Below are 7,231 nucleotides of genomic sequence, written 5' to 3' on the forward strand. Positions count from 1 at the left end.
CATAGTTTTGTGTACCTGCATGTGTTGTCCTGTCAAAGGCTCTGGCCCCTCTCCCTCCCTCCACTCCAGGCGGTGTGGCCCTGGTGAGATTCCCATTTTTCTGCCGCCTGTTTCGCTCTCTTCCGCTTCGGTGACCCTCACCGGCGGCCCCTCTCCCTCGCCCTCTCCATGCGCATGATGAGAACCTTTCCCCACCTATCCCCCACTCCTCACCCCCATCCCCATCACGTCTCCCCACCACCCGTCGGTGATGTTACCCTCACCTCGCCCCACTCTCTTCCCTAGACTGCACAATCCTGCGCCCATCACCGGCACTCTCCATCGCTCTTTCTTCACTGACCCCCCCCCCTCCCTTCATAGAGGCACGCACAGCACATACCCGCTGAGCAGCACCTCCTCACTCACTCGCCTTTTCCCTACACCCCTCCCCCGCCTATATACCTCCACATCCTACCCCACCGCCAGCATGTCCCGCAACTGTTTGGGTAGCACGCACCAGGGACGCAGCGGCGCTGTACGCCTGGTTCGCCTCGCCGCCGTGACTTGTCTCGCACTGGCAGCCGGCTCCGCCGCCGTGTGGGCACAGACTACCGGCGACTTGGCTACGGGCCACCGCTGCATCCACGACGAGGTACAGCAGCGCATGCTGCAGTCGGTGGCACAGGAGCACGACAACCTGGGCACGCTCTCTGCGGTGGGTCTCCCCGTTGTCGCAGCAGCACCAGACCTCGCTTCTGTGCGCGGCACGGTCGACTACGCAGTGGCTGACAGCACGTCGCTGCAGGTGGAGCGCTTCGAGGGCTGGGGTCAGCTGCGCATCACCGTGTCCACTGAGGTTCTCACAGGCCTCCAGCCCTGCTGCACACAAGACATGAAGGAGAGCATCAATCACGAGAATGAATGTGTAAAATGCAAAGAAGACAACATCCTCACAGACGAGAAGCGCGACATCCTGATGAACTCGATCATCCCCGAGGCGGTGCGACTGCACACGGATCGGCTGAAGGTGAGGCAGGTGCAGAGTAACTGGACGGTGAAGGACTTGGGGGATTCCTACTGTAAATACTTCAACGTGCCAAAGGCGCACGTCACCAGCAGTTTCAACAACACCGACTTTCTGCTCTACGTGGCATCTGACTACGCCGATCCAGACGTGGTACCGTTGGCTGCAACCTGCGAAGTGTTTCCCGATGGCCGGCCCGCTGTCGGCTTCATCAACATCCCCGCAGCCAAGATCGTGTCGCGCTATGACCAACGTGTCATTCGTACGGCAGCGCACCAGATCGCGCATGCGCTGGGATTCGACAAACGTTTCTTCAGGAGCGCCGGCATCACCAAACACGTGACTGACATTCGTGGAATGTCCGGCAACTTTACTGTGATCAACGGCAGCAAGACAGTGAAGAAAGCCCGGGAGCACTTCGGTTGTGAGAGCTTGGAGCACCTCGAGATGGAGAACAACTCCCTCACCGACTGGGTAAACTCACACCTGAAGATGCGCAACGCCAAGGACGAGCTCATGGCGCCTGTGGTGGGTGCCGGCTACTACAGTGCGCTGACGATGGCCATCTTCGAGGACATGGGCTTCTACAAGGCGGACTTCAGCAAGGCGGAGGTGATGCCGTGGGGCCGCAACGCCAGCTGCGCCTTCCTCAACAACACGTGCATGAAGAAGAACGTCACGCGGTGGCCGCAGATGTACTGCAACAACACTCAAATGCACCGCTGCACGTCCAGCCGCCTCGAGATTGGTGGATGCGATGTTCACACTCATAACACTTCATTGGAGTCGTATTACCGTTACTTCACTAACGAAACGCTGGGGGGAAATACATCTTACATGGACTACTGCCCGTATGTGAAGGCTGAGCGTAATGGTGCGTGCAACCAAAACTCATCCACCGCATCGGGCCTCTTCGGGGAATTCAACGTCTTCTCCGACTCGGCGCGCTGCATCGACGGGGCGTTTACACCGAAGAACAAGAGCACGGACTCCCGCCCCATCTCGGGCACGTGCGCCCACGTCAAGTGCGACAACACGACGCAGACGTACAGCATCCAGGTGAAGGGCAGCAGATCCTACGTGAAGTGCACAGAGGGCCAGAAGATCACACTCGACAATGTCAGCGACGCCTTCGAGGCCGGCGGCTACATCACGTGCCCGCCGTACGTTGAGGTGTGCCAGGGCAACGTGAAGGCGGCCATGGACTTCGAAGCTGATCTCAGAAAAAACAGAGGCACAAGCAGCAGCAGCGGACAAGGCGACACACCCACCGACAGCTTGCCCAGCAGCGGACGAGGCCACACCCCCACCGACAGCATGACCAGCAGCGGACGAGGCCACACCCCCACCGACAGCATGACCAGCAGCGGACGAGGCCACGCCCCCACCGACAGCATGCCCAGCAGCGGCAGTGGTGCAAACAAGCCGGATGCCACGTCCAGCAACGGCAAAGGCGACAGGCTCTTCCCCCTCGGCAACGGTGCAGCCGGCCTGCACAGCGCGCGCACCCTGGTGTCCGCTGGAGTGGCACTGCTGGTGGTGACACTGGCTGTTGGCCTGAGTGCCTAACATCAGAACGCCTGGCGCACTGCTCATCGCAACTGCTGGTGCAGCCATCTAGCGAGGGTTGCATACACGACCGACACCCTCCGCTGGGGATGTCATGACACACCCTGAGAAGGCCCTGACCTCAACCCGGTGAACGTTTCTCCTCGTGGTGGTACTGTAGTGCATGCGCAGGGTCCACCTCCACTCCACCCATCTGGTGGCCGAGTCGAATCCGGACGCGGCCCATGACCACGAAGAGTGGGAGCCAAAGAAGCCTTCCTGGAGTCTGAGGTGCAACACACGTATCCGACGAGTGAATAAGCATGTACGCCAAAGGGCCTGACACACGGTGACACACGTCGGCAAGATGCGAGGACACCAGCACCCCAGCCCGAGCGGTGTGGTGGTCCATGAGCGGTGGCTGGGTGCGAAACACCACCAACCGGTGTCTTGAGGTACGGCTGCTGTGGATGGTTCATCATGCCGAGCGTCCTCGCTGGTCCACGTACTCGGTTGATGGGCACGTGAGTGTTTGACACCCTACCTCCACCCCCTTCCATACTCACGCACGGGTACCCGCGCTGTCCTCTGCCCCCGTCTATACTTGTTTCTCGCCTCCGTACTGAATGCACGCGTGTCTGTGTGTCTGTCACCACGACCTCTGGACGACCCCTCCCTCACCCCATCCACACTCGGGCGGTGGTGTCGTCGTCTTCACCCCCTCCTCAACCACTTCTTTGTTGCTTATTGGATTCACCTTCCTTCCCTTCTTCCCATGTTATACCCGCTTACTTTATTACCCGCGTGTGTGGGTTGGGTGGGTGGGTGCAGGGGTGGGATCGACGGGTGGAGTGGTGGACATGGCGGGCCATCGATGTGGATGCTCTATACAAAGCGAGAGGCCCCAGTCCTCCTCCCCTTCCTCATCGCTCCCCCCTCCCTCCCCCTCCTATCTTCTCACACACCCCTCCTCTCCATACCCCCCACTTCACCTCTCACCTCTACTCGGGGGAGCTCGTGTGCGTCCCTGGGCTTCACGCACCGATGTGTGGGTGGATGAGTGGGTGTGTGCTCCCCCTCCCCTCACCCCCCATCCCGAACGCGGTGCATTTCTCCTTTTTTCTTCTCTCCTTGGGCTCTCCATCATCCTTGACTTCTTCCCTTCACCCCCCTCCCCTCCCCCTCCACTCCTTCAGAGGTGTCCTCCAATGAGGATGGGGATTTATGTTTGTGTGTTTCTCTTCTCCTTTCCCCATTCACAGCGCCCACATATACACCTGCGGTCTGTGATGGTGACAGCGCCACGTCCCTGTGCCCCTTCTCCCCTACGACACAGAGTGGAGGGAGAGAGTGAGTGAGCGTGCTGAGTCCACCTCTCCGTGCCTCCGCCCTCTCTCCCTCCCTCTCTGTATGTGTGTGCTTGTCCTTCCTTATTTATCTTGTTCACTTCCTTTTTCACGTCGACACCAGTGCGCTGTCAACACGAAACAAGAAAACCACCACACACCCCAACACCAACAAATCCTCGAGCGCAGTACAGCAGAGAATGGGTCGCTGGATACGTCGGCGCCTGCGTCTGCATCACCCCGGGTACATCCTCGGCTGTCCACGGCCTCGACGCTGTCGCAGTGTCACGGTCTCGCAGGGCTGCCCCGACTCCCTCCATGTTCATTCTCATCCCTCCCCTATTCTCTCTTCCCCCCAACCGCCGCTTCCTCGTCCTATAATGGCCCTCTCCTCATGACAGACAGGTCCACACGCAGTTCCTCAACCACCACAAGAGCACCCACGCACAGCGCCCCCATCTGCTGACTGAGACTCCATCACACGTTCTGCCGCCCTGACCGCCGTCGCTGCTCATCTTGCAGCCCCCGCGCTTCTTTCCCTGGCTGTCGTCGTCTCCGCCTTGGTGTGGGCACACCCCGCGTGCCTCGTGGCCCCCATCGCCTGATATGTTGGTGGTGGGGTAACGTGTATTGCAGGTAATGAACTCTGCGCTGTGTGGCCCGCCATTCCCCCTCGCCCGCACGCCGTCCACCGCACCGGTCTTCTCTTGTTTCTGCTCTACGGGCCGCCAAATACTCTCACGCGGGCTGGTGTGTCTATTACACTGACCGATGGGGGCTCCCCGTCGCGGTGCTCAACCCACCCTCCCTCCCCCCTTTTCCCGCTGAAGCGCACTTGTTGTCCCTGGTGGGGTATCCTGACTTCTGTCCGCCCTGACCGCTCTTGGGGGTCTTCCCTGTTGTGTGTGCGTACAGGATGACGAAGCCCCCTCTAGTGGCGGGGGGGTCTCGACACACGGCTGATGCTAACAGACGACATGAATATATGTCGCGATATACTTCACACACCCCCTTTCCTTGTTTCTCTTTCGTTGTCCGCCCCCACCCGTGACCCTCCAAACGCAGCACACAGTCACACACTCGATGGGAGGGGCATCACAGAAAAGTGAAGCGCGACTTCATCGTGTGTGTGTGTACGGTGTGTGTGTTGGCTTTTTGACGACAACAGCAGCAGTGGCATGTGCGGATAAGCCGGTGTGCATTTTTTATTTTCTCACTTACACGTGCAGAATGTACATGGACTCGGTGGTGGTGCGTATCTGCGGACCTTCTTCTCTCCCTCTCCCCTAATTGCTCTTAGTCCACAGAGATCTTGACGACGACGCATCACCCCCTCCCTGCACGTGCAGACGTGCCCAACCGGGGGGTCTATGCCGGCTGCTCCTGCTAGTCAGCGGAGACGTCGAGCACAATCCGGGTTCGAGTTTCACAGGAGTGCAGTGGAATGCTGAGGGGGGGGGGAGGGGTGCTCACCCATCCGAGGCGCCTAACCTCGGCCACGATGCCTTGGCGAGGAGGAGAGGGCAGCCCCCCGCACCCTGGCAGACACTCACCTTCACCCCAAGGGAAGGGGAAGCGTTTGCGATAACACCGGTCACCGACACACGGGAATGGAAGAAGTCGTCACGGCCACGCTCGTACTGAACGACCGAAGCCGGTTGACCATCACTGCTCACCTTTCCTCTAAGAGGGCACACGTAACGGCCTCGGCCCTGTAGCGGCTCGGAGCTTCTCATCACCCCGCATGGGATCCAACTGCGACCCGCTGATGCATACATAGGGAAACACCAATACAGTGGTGCATGGAGGAATGTGTGAGTATCGAGAGCACCGCAGTCTGACCATCGGACAACATCGGGCGTCATATTTCTTCGGGACTGTCGTGTAGGAGATTGGAAGGCTACGCTGAGCCCGGACAGTGGCCACTGTGCGATGACCTTAATAGTGCAGATTGGGTCCACACTGGATGTCATGTCGCCAGTCAAACCGCGCAGAACACTATTCGCTTGGAATAAAGCAAATTGGCGTGAATATCCCAATATGTTGAACGAGCTGATCAGTGAGCCGCCCCCAGGCGCAACTGCAAAGGAGTGGATGCATGGAACAAGAGGACCTCCGGACCAATACGAATCGCCACGAAACGGCACGTGCCGAGAGTGAGGGAGTGGGGGTAGGGCACTGCGGCCCCGCCAGCATGGCCCAGGGCACCCACTCTACTGGACCAGGGAATGGGAGAGTGCGACGATGAAACAGTGGAGCACGGCACTAACCTGGCAATGACGGCGCAGTCGAAACACACTCTGCATGTGACGCGTTGGAATGAGCGCGGCAGCAAACTCACCGCCACGGACGGTCCGAGCTGGAAGCTGATGCACGCGGTGTGTGCTCTGCGCCCTCTGTATCGGCTACTGCGGCGGTGCTACACGAACACCCGCGGCCCTCGCTACAACTGTGAAGGAGCACATCCACCAAAGGCGCCGTATCCGCCCACACCATATTTGGCCTTGCAGGGCTCGCAGAGGCCGCTGTGAGTGAACTGTCCAGCGGCACACACCCAGGCGAGGACAGCGTACCCTGGGGAGTCCTTGCAGAAACTCAGCAAAAGGGACCAAAAGACAGCTGCTCAAACTCTTGTACCTCAGGTACAGCACAGGGACAGTCCCACAACAATGGAAGAGAGGAGGGGTCATTATCCCACCCTCCCCCTCCCCCCCCACTGCGGTAGCCAAGTAAGCCCTCGGTGGGGATTATTTTCTCATTCAGACGAGTCACGACGCTGACCAGCGCCCTCTGCGTATGACTGGAGCGCATGCGAGCGAGAAGACAACGGGATGAACTCGAACACCGCTGCAGCCTTCATCGACTCCGCCAGCCATGGATACACCATTATCGCCCTATTGCGCGCCCTGGTGTGTGCCCGTATGCACAGAGGTGGATTGGCGCGTTCCTCTCAGGCCCCACGGGCCGGGGTAATGGTGAACAAGGCGTTCTTCTGGGAGTCGGCTAGCCATGGCACTGGGGTCTCTCCGGGATCGGTGCTGGGACCCCTGTTGTCTATCATAGTGTCGTGGAGACGCTCAGTGGAAGGCTCAACGCCATTCCCGATCCGCTCCATGGGTTCTGCACGGACGACCAACTCATCATATATGCGCACATCTCCAATAGGCCCTACATCCAACAGACCTTGCAGAGGGGCCTGGACTGTGTAGCTGAATGGTCTAATGAACTTTCCATGAAACTATCTGCGCCCCAAAACTCAGCCCACCTTCGTCGGCGTGCGATATATATATAAAGTGTCCCATGCTCAAGTGAATGGCATGCCCATACGCGAACC

This window comes from Porcisia hertigi (genome assembly GCF_017918235.1).
Source record: "Porcisia hertigi strain C119 chromosome Unknown contig_3, whole genome shotgun sequence".
In the NCBI taxonomy this organism is placed as follows: Eukaryota; Euglenozoa; class Kinetoplastea; order Trypanosomatida; family Trypanosomatidae; genus Porcisia; species Porcisia hertigi.